Source organism: Anomalospiza imberbis, chromosome 3, assembly GCF_031753505.1.
Source record: "Anomalospiza imberbis isolate Cuckoo-Finch-1a 21T00152 chromosome 3, ASM3175350v1, whole genome shotgun sequence".
Lineage (NCBI taxonomy): Eukaryota > Metazoa > Chordata > Aves > Passeriformes > Viduidae > Anomalospiza > Anomalospiza imberbis.
This window is the reverse complement of record NC_089683.1, coordinates 15,998,081-16,011,207: the sequence shown is the minus strand read 5'-3', so window position 1 is coordinate 16,011,207 and position 13,127 is coordinate 15,998,081. Positions and strand designations below refer to the sequence as shown.

Below are 13,127 nucleotides of genomic sequence, written 5' to 3'. Positions count from 1 at the left end.
AGGAGGAGGCGGGAACTTCAAGCCCAGGAGCTGTGTGAAGAGGAGCACTGCTGTGGGGAGGCTCATGGGAAACCATAACCAGTGAACTTCTGATGTCCCATGATCTCAAGTGTCAGAACAGGGTGGTGCAGATGGACAGCAACCCAGCTGTCCTGCAGTTCAGGGCCAGGCTGTCCCATGCACTGCTGTCACAGGCTTGGAATTTATGCACACCTCATTCATTTTGCAATTTCCTCAAAGATCTGACAAAATTGCTTGAAAATAAAAAGTTTTGCCCATAGGTTGGTGCAGAAAATGTCATGAATAATTAGAGCTGATCAGAAACAAAATCACTGAGACCTTTTAACATTGTACTCTAAATCAGGACATTTCTAAAATCCCAGGATCATAGAATCATAGAATGGTTTGGGTTGGAAGTGACTCTAAAGACCACGTAGTTCTAACCCCCTTGCCATGGGCAGGAACACCTTCCACTAGATCAGGTTGCTCAGAGCTCCCTCCAGCCTGGCCTTGAACACTTCCAGGGATGGGATATCTGCAGCCTCCCTGGGCAACCTGTTCCAGTGCCTCATCACCATCACAGCAAAGAACTTCCTTCTAATATCTAATCTAAACCTACTTTGTTTTACTTTGAGTCCATTCCCCCTTGCCCTGTCACTACAAGTGTTTGTAAAAATGAGAAAGTCTCAAATGTTTGAATTAGAAATATAAGAATTATAAACAGGCATTTTACGTAGAAGTGAAATGCTTCCTTCCTTAACATATTAACCTTTCAAAGAGGCAGAAAAAAATCCCACTATTCACTTGATTTTTTTTAAATTTTTCCACTTATAAATATTCTTTTTAACCTGACATTTTGCCATTTTGGAGAGAGGGTATTGAAACAAAGCAATCTGTTTCAAACATCATCACCATGCAGCTACCAGGCTGGGGTCTGATCAGGCATCTTGTGTTCTACACCTGCACAAATAGACATGTCCCGGGTTGGGTTTCCATGATGGGAAATCACACCCTTTCAGCTGATCAAGAATGGGTCATGGAGATATTAAATGGGCAGAGCTATGACCAAAAGCTGAAAGCGCCTTGCCAGACTTGTTTTGGCAGCTCACACTCTCACACAAAGTGCTCTACGAGTGGAGATTCATCAAATCTCTTGTAATGGGAAAAGCTATGCAGATGATTTGTGTATTCCAATTTTTTATGCTTTTCTATGAACCAGTGCCTTGGAAAACAGACCATTTTTCATGTAACTTCTTCAGTAAAGAACTCTCTGATGAAGAAAATCTAAATGTGATAAACCCCCAAGGGCTGTAGGATGCTGCCTCAAGTCCAGTCATTTCCACCTTTTTTATGGTTTTCAGAATTGTTCTTCCTCAGCATGGGACCCTAAGCCACTACTTCTTAACATATTCCACATATCATGGGAAATGCTGACTGGCTTAATGAGCATCTTCTCACTGACCCAAACCCCCTACAGGAACATCTCTGGTAGACTGCAAATACCACACAAAATTACCAAGGCTACAATCAGAAGTTTCTGCTGCAGCACAGAAAAGTGTTTTTACAAGCCAGCACTTGAACATATTCTTAGATTTTAGAGACGGAAAGACTTCATGTCTGCTTTTGTGACTACTCATCCATCACATGCCTTTAAACAGAAAAGAAAAGTTTACATATTTTGTGAGAGCCCATTTTGCTCAAGTTTTGAGAATTCAAGCCCCTTCTGCAAGACATTCAGCCTGGTCCTTGTTCCAAACTCCCGTTTCAAATTTAAAGATGAATATGAATACATTTGAAATAACTCCCAACCACTGTCCTGGGCTTAGGAGAAGATGAAGAAGGAAGGAGAAAATTCTTGCCCAAGCAATTATGAAAAGGGACATCTTGGCTGTTGTTCTCTTCCGTGTTTTCAAAGTAAATCTTCTTGTCTCTTGGACTGTCTGTTCATGCAGTGGCAGTTCTACCTGGCTGACACCATCTGTCATTCCCATGCTTGGGGAGAGAAATTAGTCTCTTCCATCTCTGTAAGAAACCATGTAAAAACAAATGCTAAAAACGTAGTGGCTGTCTCTAATAAACTGCAATGGCTTAAACCAGTGATATTTACATCTTGAGCCACATTAAATTTAGACTGTGGGCAAATGACCAAATCTTTTTGCAAGGTCTTGCAAATATTTGTTGACAATAAATATGTTACATAAGTACCCAGAGTGTCTATGAGGAAGTGGTATTAAAACAACATTTCTGCAGATCACTATTCATAAGAAAGCCCTGGAAACTTGCAGCTGAAGTATGTTTGCTACCTTGATGTAATTTGTAGATTTATCTTAAAGCCTGAGATTTAGGGGGAAAAAAGTATTTAGAAAAACCAAAAGCAAACAACAAACCAAGGTATTCAAATTTTAAGCCAACAGAATAAATGTTGGTTGTGGAGAGTAACTATGAAAATTAACCACACCCCCTCTTACAGGATTCCTTCTCTGCACTTCATCTTATCATCTGGGATGCATCATTGCTGTATTGTGTTGCTTTGGGTCAAACAGATTTTTAACTAAACTGATAAAGAGTAAATCCTTAAGGCAAACCTCCCAATATTAGTCAATTTTATCAGAATTAGCCAGCTAGATTTAATGAACTTGCTGAGAATCTTCAAAGAGTTTTTAATAAAATGGATACTGTAGTTACTGGGAGCTAGAAAAATTAATGAGTGCTTAAAGTTTGAAATCTTAGGTCTTATTAATAGAAAGTCTGGAGGGTGGCAACCTACAACAGCACTTACTGATATTTCTACTTCCTCTGCTTTAAGAAGAAATATCTTGATATCTGTGAAATAATCAGCTTAGAAAACTCTAAAATTACATCCTAGGTAGCTTTATTGGGTGCTTCATTCTAGCAAGAGTAGGCTGACACTACAATAGAAATGTCATTTGTTGTTTGCTTAATAAAATGCCTCTCTGACTAGACTGTGGGCAGATATCTTGGCATTAAAACTATTAGACTGTGGTGGATTTCACTTAATTTAGGAATAAATTTCTCATAAGTGTTTTATTTCTTCTTTCAGGCAGTAAAATCAGAATTAAACATATACTCATTTTTCTATAATCAAGGCACATTGTAAAGGACCTCCCACACAGCCCTCACTGTGGCTCTGATCTTTTTCTTGCTTGCAGGGAACAATAACCTAATGCTTTTCCAGGAGACATCCCCTTAAAGAGACCTTGAACATTTTACTGAAAAATCTGTTCCTATTCAGAGCTGTCAGATTAAATTTCTCTGTTTCAAGACAGTGGTCTTCTGTTGGTGACTGGGGCTTTCATGTTATTTTTTTCCTACTACTTCCAAATAGTGGGGTAGTATCAACATCTTTCTGGAAGTTCTCTGGCAGTTTCCAAAATTCTACATCACAATTACACATGCAGTATCACACCCCGTGGATTTTCTGCCACAGGGGAAGATAAAGACTTTAAGTCCTTTTCCCTGAAGATGTTTTTCACCTCTTCCTGGTGAGGTACTAATTTATATCCCAGAAACTGTCTATAAAACATTAAATATCAGAGTTGCATCATATTTACCTTGATTTTATAGCAACATGTGTTACCTAGCAAGGTGCAGGGCAAAGGGGATTCTTGTCCCTGTACTACACTGAGGTAGTATCAGTGTGCTAAGTGATTACCAGATGTGACATCTAAGTGTAACACAATTTGAAGGTCATTATCATGGTCTGTTACAACAGTGCCACGCAGGCTTCAAAAATACAGAAGTTATAAACAGACACTACGTTATCATTAGCAAGCAGTTTGGCTAAGAGATTTCTGTGAAGACTAAAAGGGGTAAGTCCAGTCATAATTAACTCCAGTACTGCAGACAGTAAAGGTCAAAACTGAAATATCTGGCAGACTTACAGACTGACTACATGTTGTTGTGACATAATTCTGTCCATCTTACTACAGAGACTTCTTTATCACCACCAACAAAATAATTCAGTTAAAAAGGGAAAAAATCTGGTGATTTCTACAATTTCTCTTGTATAAGAAGTGAGAAAATAACTTCTCTGAGCTTAATACCATCACCACAGTGAACTTCTATCACCATACAAATGCTATCTGGTGACAGCAAACCTAAATTAAGTGTTTTATACAAAGTTAGAGGCTTCCCTGTTTATGTGTACAGGAGATTTTGTGCCTTCAAGATTGGTGGCATACATGTGCACACTTCAAATCACACCTTCTCACTAAGCACTGCAAGCACTGGCCAGTGACAAAAGCAGAGATGGCAACTGGTTCATGTATGGAATTGAATTGGTCTTGAGCCTGCAGTTAAGCTTTCCTCAGAATACTGTGGAAGGAAAGACAGAGTGGCCTTTTCTCTTCCTTTAGCTATTATTACTTGACATTGTTTCTACAGTTCCACTGCCATGCACCTTTTTCTTTGGATTTCAGTTTACCAATGAAAGTAATGTCTAAACAGAGAGCACACATGAGGCAGGGGTTACCTGCCAGCTCCTTCCCTTTAGTGCCAATTACCTACAGAAAGTAGGGAATTATAAAACAGTGAGATAAAAGAACAGAGTATTTCAAAGAACAGCACTGAAGACACTATATCATAGCATTAAGATATAAAGGCTTATTGTGGGAGCAGCTGGGTTTGCAACCTCCACTGGTTATCAAAATGCGCAAGGAGCTATTGTTTTAAACAATGTGTGTGCTCTTTTGCCATGGGGATGCCACTTACATGTCCCACTTGCACAAATAAAAGCATAAACAGTCTTGCTGGCTGCAAAACTATGGAGTGCAGCCACCACTAATGAGGCTCTGCTTCTTTTGCTTTTCTGTGGAAAAAAGTCAGCAGGTATTTTCATTCACAGGCATGAAAGAAGGGGATGAGGAAGATGCTGACTTCCAACCTCTGCAAATGCTCACAGAAATTGCAGACCAGTGACAGGTAATTTATTTATTGTCACTCTGTTGTGAAATCACCATATTAATTTCCCACCATTGTGGGAAGATTAGCTACTATGTATTCAGGTGGCCTTAAGTGTAGAAATAAGCTGCCTTTAGAGGTGAAATAAACTGTCCCTGGAAATGCTTATCATCTTGGTATATGAGAATCCATTAATACAGTGAAGGTGGGTTGCAGCTGGGAGGGATGAATTTCAGAAGACATTTAGTTGAAAGTAATGGAAGTTAGGTACAAAATCTAACTGGACACCAATATGCTAAGAGTAGTTATTAATGGACCCACTGTTTAAATTAAGGGATTGATCAGGAAGCCTATTTCTATCAAGCTTGGGGCTACAGAAATCTGGCCCAGGTCCATTTTCATTCAAAGTTTCATTTGTAACCTGGATGATGGACTAGGCAATATTTCTATTAAATTTGCAGACAACATGAAACTGCAGAAAACTGAAAGGATATTGGCTGACAGGATCAGAATTCAAAATGGACTTGTAGGAAAAAATTCAGAAGAAGACATGAGAGGGGATTCAGAGCAAGCAATGGAAACCTATATACTTAGGCCATGTTTCCACAGTCATGTGAGATCTGTGCATTGCTCAATCACCCACCTTTACGACCTCACTTAGTTGCAGATACAATGTTTATCATCATAACTTCCAACTTATTGCCACATGAGCAACACGCCATGTTCACCTCTACCTTAAGCAGCAGTAGTAGGCTGGATATCTACCTGGAAGTGGTCAGAGAACTGTGTGAAGAGGAATGGACCCATTCAAAGCTCATCACACACATCACAAAGGGACAGTGCAATTTTATGGCTCAGCGGTACTTAATCTGTGCTGCTGTAGTTCTGCCATCTGCAGGACTTCCCAGCTACATTCCCATTCTTTTCTTTTTTTGCTACCACTGCTTCTAATTCAACCACATGCTGAGACAGTTCAGGGGGCTGACAGCTGGCTGTGCCAAGAAAGTGATTATTTTTTTGTCAGAGCAGCTCTCAGAGTCAGCTCACCACATAATTCTATGAGCTTGTGCAATGTGAGGGATGGGAACGTGTCTGGGGCTGAGTGGGGCAGCAGGAGCTCAGCAGCTCGGATGTGACCAGCTCCAGGTGCCATAGCACTGTAAACAGAGAGAGGCCTCAGCTAAGACTTTAGGAAGTCACTGTAGCCATATGAATAAAGGGACTCCCCTTCTGAAATCATCCCATGAGAAAAGACGTGCCTCATAGCTGTGGGATGAGCATCTGTGGGTGGCTGGAGAAAATGCGCTTGATCACCTGAAGCCCAGAGGAATATTCCTTAAAGGGAAGAAAAATCTCAGACTAACTTGAAAAGGATTCTGCTTCTCTGCTGTCTCCTGCATGGCATTTGCAGCAGCAAAGAGGAGCAGATGGCACCAGACAGAGAGCAAGAAACCCAAAAGGAGCCCCGGTCACCACCTGTGCCTGCCACAGCTTGTTCACTCACCCGGGACAAATGGGAGGGACAAATTGTGGAGAATGCCCTGACTGACTGTGCTGTGCACAATCCCTGACCACTGCTTGCTGTGCTGTGAAATTATGCATGTGCTGGAGGGAAAGCAGTAAACAATTGTGCTCTGCAAGTCTTGCTCCTAGTCTTTTTTAAGGTGTTATTCCTACACCCACCCTGGACCCCAGCCTCTGCCAGACCTGGCATAGATCCCCTAGGCTGCTGGTTCACTGATTATTCCCAACACCATGTTAATAATCCTCCAATTTACTCTCGCAATTTTTATGCTTGGCAAAAGTGCAGACGTCCCAGAGCTGTTAAAATGTAACAGAATTTGTTAAATTGTAACAAAGGCTGAGCTATGCAAAGACAAGGGCAGGTCTGAAAGACAGAAGGACTGTGGAGAACTGGAAAGGTCAGAATCCCATCATGTGTCCTTCTGTGTCCATCCCGTCCAGTGACTCTTACAATCCACTGCTCCTCGATCAGAAAGATTTTTCAGTGCTAGAAGGAATCTTGTTGTCCTGGGAAATACAACAACTGCCACACGTAGGGCACAAATGCCATGGTGTGGCGGTGGAAGAAGATGCAGGAGAGAAGAACGTGGCACTAAGTGCAGAGATCCCTTGGCCACTGGCACTACCACTCCATCACCTGCTCTCTCTCCAAAAAAATTGCAGAAGATATCATCACCTGGACAGAAACCATGAGGGAACAATAAAAGCAATTGGAGGTCTAGAAACACAAGGAAGGAATTGAAGAATAAAGGATATTTATCCTGTGGACGAAAAACAAAGGGAAGCCTCATAATAGCCTTCAGAACTTTTTAGTGGCGAGAAGTAGAGCAGTGGAATGACACTGTTTGCAGCAATCACACTCACTAAGTTTTTAGGATCTGGTTAGAAAAGGCCTATGAGGAAGCTGGTGCTAAAATCTTGGGATGAGTTGATGAACTGTGCTACCTCTGACTAAATTTTTAGGATTTTACAATTAATACACATCATTGCATTTGCATCCTAGAGCAAACAAAGCAATAAAGATTCATTAGATATTACAGAGAATTACAGGGATTTGGTTTGCTGCAATCAGAGTCTCCTCTTAGCACACTGAAAGGATTCTGCTCAGAAATCAGAGGCCCAGATAACTCTGCAATCCATACTTCCATCACCATTCTTCTTCAGTCTTCAAGATATTGTTCAATTGCTCTTTTAATTGCCTTTATTATAATTTGCTTGAACAAATTTAACTCAAATAAAAAATAATTACTCATATTTACCAAAATTAGAAGGATTTCAGAAGTTGTACTTTTTTACATATTATATATTGTCACCTATTCTGTGGATTTAGGACTGCTAAATAACATTAAATTATTTATCCAGTTCTCCTTGAGTCCTTCACTGTGTTGCATTAACAAGTACACTCTGGGAAAATGCTTCTGGAATCACCTTCTGTCTTTTAAGATAGCATCAGAATGGTTATAGCAATTATTTTGTCAACCAAACCCATTTTATTGACCTACGTGCATGATCTGATTTGAAAGTAATAATAATGAAATAGAGGATCAGCACAGGAATTCTTTCAACAATTTTTACTCCTCAGTTAAATTCCTCTATGAAAATAGTAATTTTGCAGAGCTTTTCCACTTTTTACTGTCCTTTAGCAGCTAGCTTGTCCTTTTATTCATGCATTTGTGTGGCTGAATCTCACTGTGTCATTTCAGCTGCCTGGATGTGCTCATGCAGTGCTACAAGGAGAGGAAGCCTGGGAGCGGTGCCTGTCGCGTCCCAAAGGACGGGCTGAAATGTCATTTAGAGCTTTGCTATTGCTTACACTCCAGTGCTGAATGACAATGTAGAATACCAGCTGTGATCATCTGATTCTAGATTTTCTGGTGGCAAAATGAATCCTGGAAGAACAGACATCCTGGGACACTGCAGGTTTATTCTGGATCCTCTTAATATTTCTTATCCCCTGTTTCTAAAGACACACACTTATTGCCTTGTGATTCAAAAGGCTGACCAGTTTACTGGATTCTAGGAGGGTTGTGGCAGGGAGAAGGGGAAACTGATTTAAGGGCAATTCCTCTGATTCTTCCCTTTATTTCCAAACAGGTTCTCTTTTTCTAAACACACGAACAATCAAAATAATACTGTATAATTCTACAGCTCCTATCCTCAAATCTTTCCCATTCAAAAGCTGATTAAAAAGCCCTTGTTCTTTCTCATTCTTTTCTCAGATCACAAGTACCAGACTTCTGTGGGTGTGCCCTATCCCTTTTTTTTTTTAATCTAATTGATATTTCTCCCTCCTTTTATAAAGAGAAACCAAAAAGAACGAAACAGTCCCCAACAAATTCCTCTGTATATATATGTGCTTTCTTCTGGATGAAGCCAGCTGGTGCTTCAGCTGCTTTTTTGCCAAGGAATTGTTTAGTAACTTCTTAATCTTAAATGAGGAATCCTATACATAACTGTATACTCATCCTTGATGAATGCCCTGATAAATCCTAATTTTTTACTGCAATATAAGAATTCGGGCCAAGTGGAGAAAAATATCATAAAGCAATCCTTTTATTTTTCATGTGAATTTTGCAGAGGTTTCAAATATGCTTAAAATAGCTTTGTAGACTGTACTTCCCTTGGCCTTTGTCTTCTCTTCTGTTTATTTATGCTATTTTAGCCCCTCCAGCAATATTCAATAAATAATCATTTCCTTTCTGTTAAAAACTGCCATTGAACAATGCTTGTTCTAATGCATATTTCCTATAGTTTTAGCTGAAAATCACCATCACCACCAGACTGAGAAAGCTTAATTCTCTAAGTTGTTAGTGCAGGCTAGTGCTTAAGAACTTAGCTCCCAGAAATCAGGAAAATGAAAGCAAACACATCTAGTTTGGTTATGTTTCTACACAATCCTGCATGAAGCAAAAGTCAAAGGATTTATTGTTTCTATTACATGTTGCATATCAAAATACACCCGATGTCTTAGCAGTTTTGATAAGCATATAACAGAAGGAGCCAACAGAAGTGTATTTCCCATTATTACTGAGTCTGATTCAGTTCAGACTGATTTCCAGTCTCAATAGACATCCAGTGCTAGTGGAAGAAAGGATAACTGCATGCTTTTCCAAGAGAAAACTCTTCAGAAAGGAGAGACATCTCAGGATTTTTGAGATAGAAAAAAATTTATATGTCTTGCCCATTCAAAAGACAGAAGATTTTTTGGTATTCACTGAGCAGAATTCTTTCATTTTCTCAGACTGAAAACAAAAGTGCATTGAGAGATTTTATCCTAGAATGACTGTGGCATGCAATGTCTTGGCCACCTGTGACAAGAGCAGCTTACAAGATGAGCTTCCAGACAGATATTTAGTCTTACTCTGGTACTTTACTATTCCACTCATGCAGGCATCCCTCTGTCACTGCAGTTTTACTGCTGCCTCCCTACAGTCCTACCAGCAAGTTCATGTTCTTCATTTGAAACAACACACTTTGCTGTATGTACTTGTCTCATCTGAAAAGCTTTAAATCATCCTGAGACCTCCTTAACAAGACAGACCCTAAAACATGGTCTTTGTTTAAAGCTTTGTTGGCATGCTCCTCGTGAGACATACAGTAAATTCACTCAAATGAAAAACAGGTCACCGCACTGCACCTTGCCACTGAATCATTGCATACCTCCCTTTCTGGAGCTTCAGATGCAAGTACTGGGTTTTGTCACCCTGTTACATTTTAGCTATTCTCCTTTAATAAAAGGAGTCCAAAGCATCACCAAACCCAAGTTTTCCACTTGTTCTGTTGCTAAGTTTTAAAAAATCTCGGCATAAATGAAAACTTTGTTATAAAATGAGGTCAGTGCAGGATTGCTACATGAGGTCACTGAAGAGCTCATAGAGCATATGTTACACAATGCCAGCAAGTCAAAGTGAGCTACCGGTAACAAACCATGACAATGACAACAGAGGTCATAATGATGTGTAGCTGCCTCAGAGTTGCTAGAAGTTTTCCACAAACTTGCACTTGTCATGCAAATAGCAAGTCAGAACCTGCTAACAATAGTGTATGAAAACAACACATTGTTTTGCAACAAACAGGCATTATGTTAATGCACAAAGCCTAAACACTCTTTAGGACTAGATAATTATCCCCCTTGTACTTCTGGAAAGGCAGAATTGCACAGAGGAGAACAGCATTAGCTCAGACATGGTCGAATAGTGGCCCAACTGAGACCTCAGTGCCTGTGGGTACGTTTTATTATTGCTGTAAAACAATGATAATTTGTGGTAGCTAGAGACAGAACTTTTCATCTGCAAACTCCTATAACACTGCTTTACTTATCTTTTCCAGAGTTTTCAGGACAGTACTTGCAGTCTATAGCAGAGCTGAGCTAGCATCACACAGCACCAGGGAAAAACAGAGCATTAAAGCACGTAATGGACATAGGCAGTCTCAGGGAACTCCAAATGAGGATAGAGAGAGATCAAGCACCAGCAAGAGGTCATTTTATGTAAACAGAAGTGGAGAGCACTAAATTTAGTCAGCTGATTATTTATTTCATATTACATTTTGCTTGAACATTTGGCTGTGGAATAAAAAAATGCTAATGTGACTCCATGGATATTCTTGAGAGCATAATAAATTTGCAGAGTAGATAGATAAGCTCATTGAAATCAATACTTTGGACCATGCTGAAAACAGCACTCAGGACAATACCACTTAGACATTAGAGATATTACAATAATTGGTTTAATGTAAAACAGATAGCTAAAGACATTGGATTAGATCCCAGGAGTGTGCTAGACTACATCATTGAAGATGGGTTCTTTAATTGAATGCATATAGGAATAGATACAGCAGCTTGAGCCATACACAGTATGTCACAAACCTTAAAAATTATGGCTACATTTCATTTTGCACACCATCCAGTCCCCATAAAATAGCTTATTTCAAATTTAAAGGTACAGAATCCAATACATTTGCTTAAGAGGCATTTTATATTCTTTGAGGAAGGAGACACATCCTCCTGCTTTTTACTGAAAAGAATCAAGTACAGTCCTGGAGCAATATAAATAATAAATCTCTCTCTTACACATTTATAAAGGTTCCATCAGTATGATACATAATTAACATACAAACACTTTATATTTCATTATATATGTATGTGAAAATTAACTCCACTTCTAGGTTTCCATAAATTTTTCTGTATAACTGGTTTGAAAATATGAGCTACATATTTTTATTTTCCTTTTTTTGTTGTTTTCTTTTCCATTTTTTGTTTTGCTTACCTTTTTTTTTGTACCTTTATAGAAGCTGAAAAACAGTTTGTAGCTATGCTTATCCTTTTCCTACATCTTCATTTTTTTAAAAGGACCTGCCAATATCTAGACTGTTTTTTTTTTTTTTTGTTTAAGTGCAGGAAACGAAGAATTTTCATTGGTAGGGTGTACCTACACTGTTCTGATTTTGCAGTTGTATACGTGAAAAAGTAAAAACAGAACAACTCAAGCCATAAGGATCTCAGATCAATCTGGACAAATAATCAGACATCCTGCATTAGAGAACTTCCTCAATTATATATATTTTTTTCTTTCTTTTTTTTTTTAACATATGTATTGTAAACCAAATCTCTACCTTTGGCCAAAACCAACTGTGCACTGTAATGGATCTCTTATGAGCATTATCACAAGACAATAGCTTTGGCAACAGAGTGCTGTGTTGTCCATGAGTGTAAAGATAATGAAAATATGTGAATGGAAATCATGTGATTTCCTTGGAATGCTATATTAAACCTCTTGATTGACTCTCATAAATTGCTTTGCAATTACTGCACTCATTCTTTTCCCTGGTTAGAGATGAAACAATGAAGTATTTTCTCAACAAGTTTTCTAACACTTAAAAATGCGTCAGAGGAAGGCTGAGCTGCCTTCATAACAACATATGTACTTTGAAGCATATACTGGAATTTTTTATAAGTTTTTGCAGAATCTATTTTTCTCCTATAGGACAAAACTAGATTGTAAACCCATAAATATCAAATTAGGTTGCTTGCAGTTTACCCAGAGTAACCTCATTTCAGAGGTGCTCAGAAACCACAGGAGAGAGTGGATTGCATCAGCTCTCAGCCCTGTGAAGACACTTTCCATAACTTGCCATTCATGCACGCAGCAATTGTGAAGCAAATCCTCTTCTCAGCTTACTTTGACCCATATGGACAGTCTGTGGAGTCAGATTTTCTTCATGAGCTGCTACTTGGGATACTGATGCAGAGGAATTAAGGGGCTGCCTTAAGGCTCCTTATATGCAGCACAGTAAGCAACTGCACTGCATCCAAGAACTACTGCATTTGAATTCTTCGTGGCAAGTCAGTTACTGGTGTTTATTTTTTGTTTCCTTCATACAACATTGTAAATGTTTACGTTAGCATAAATGAAGGATTAAAAAAAATTTTTTTAATCATCTCCTACACACCAAGCAACACGCTGGCATGTGATTTGTTTCACTTCATTGATAATATGCTCAGTCTTTTGTGCTGAGGCATGAGAAGTTAATTACTTGCAGCACGGGGTATTTATTACATCTCCTTGTATTCTAAGTGTTAGTATTTTCTGGATGGACTATTTAAATGAATTTTTGAGGTAGCAATGTTTTTTGTTGTTGTTATTTTAATGCACATTACGATTATGTACATTTTTCATCCCATC

General features: G+C 39.0%; 1 long non-coding RNA gene across 1 annotated transcript; it reads left to right on the top strand.

Annotated features, from left to right (window-relative positions):
- Positions 1–9,492: 9,492 nt before the first annotated feature.
- Positions 9,493–11,035, top strand: LOC137470319 (uncharacterized). The gene is made up of 2 exons (XR_010996996.1): positions 9,493–10,666; positions 10,774–11,035. It is a non-coding gene; the product is annotated as an uncharacterized lncRNA (long non-coding RNA).
- The last annotated feature ends 2,092 nt before the right edge of the window (positions 11,036–13,127 follow it).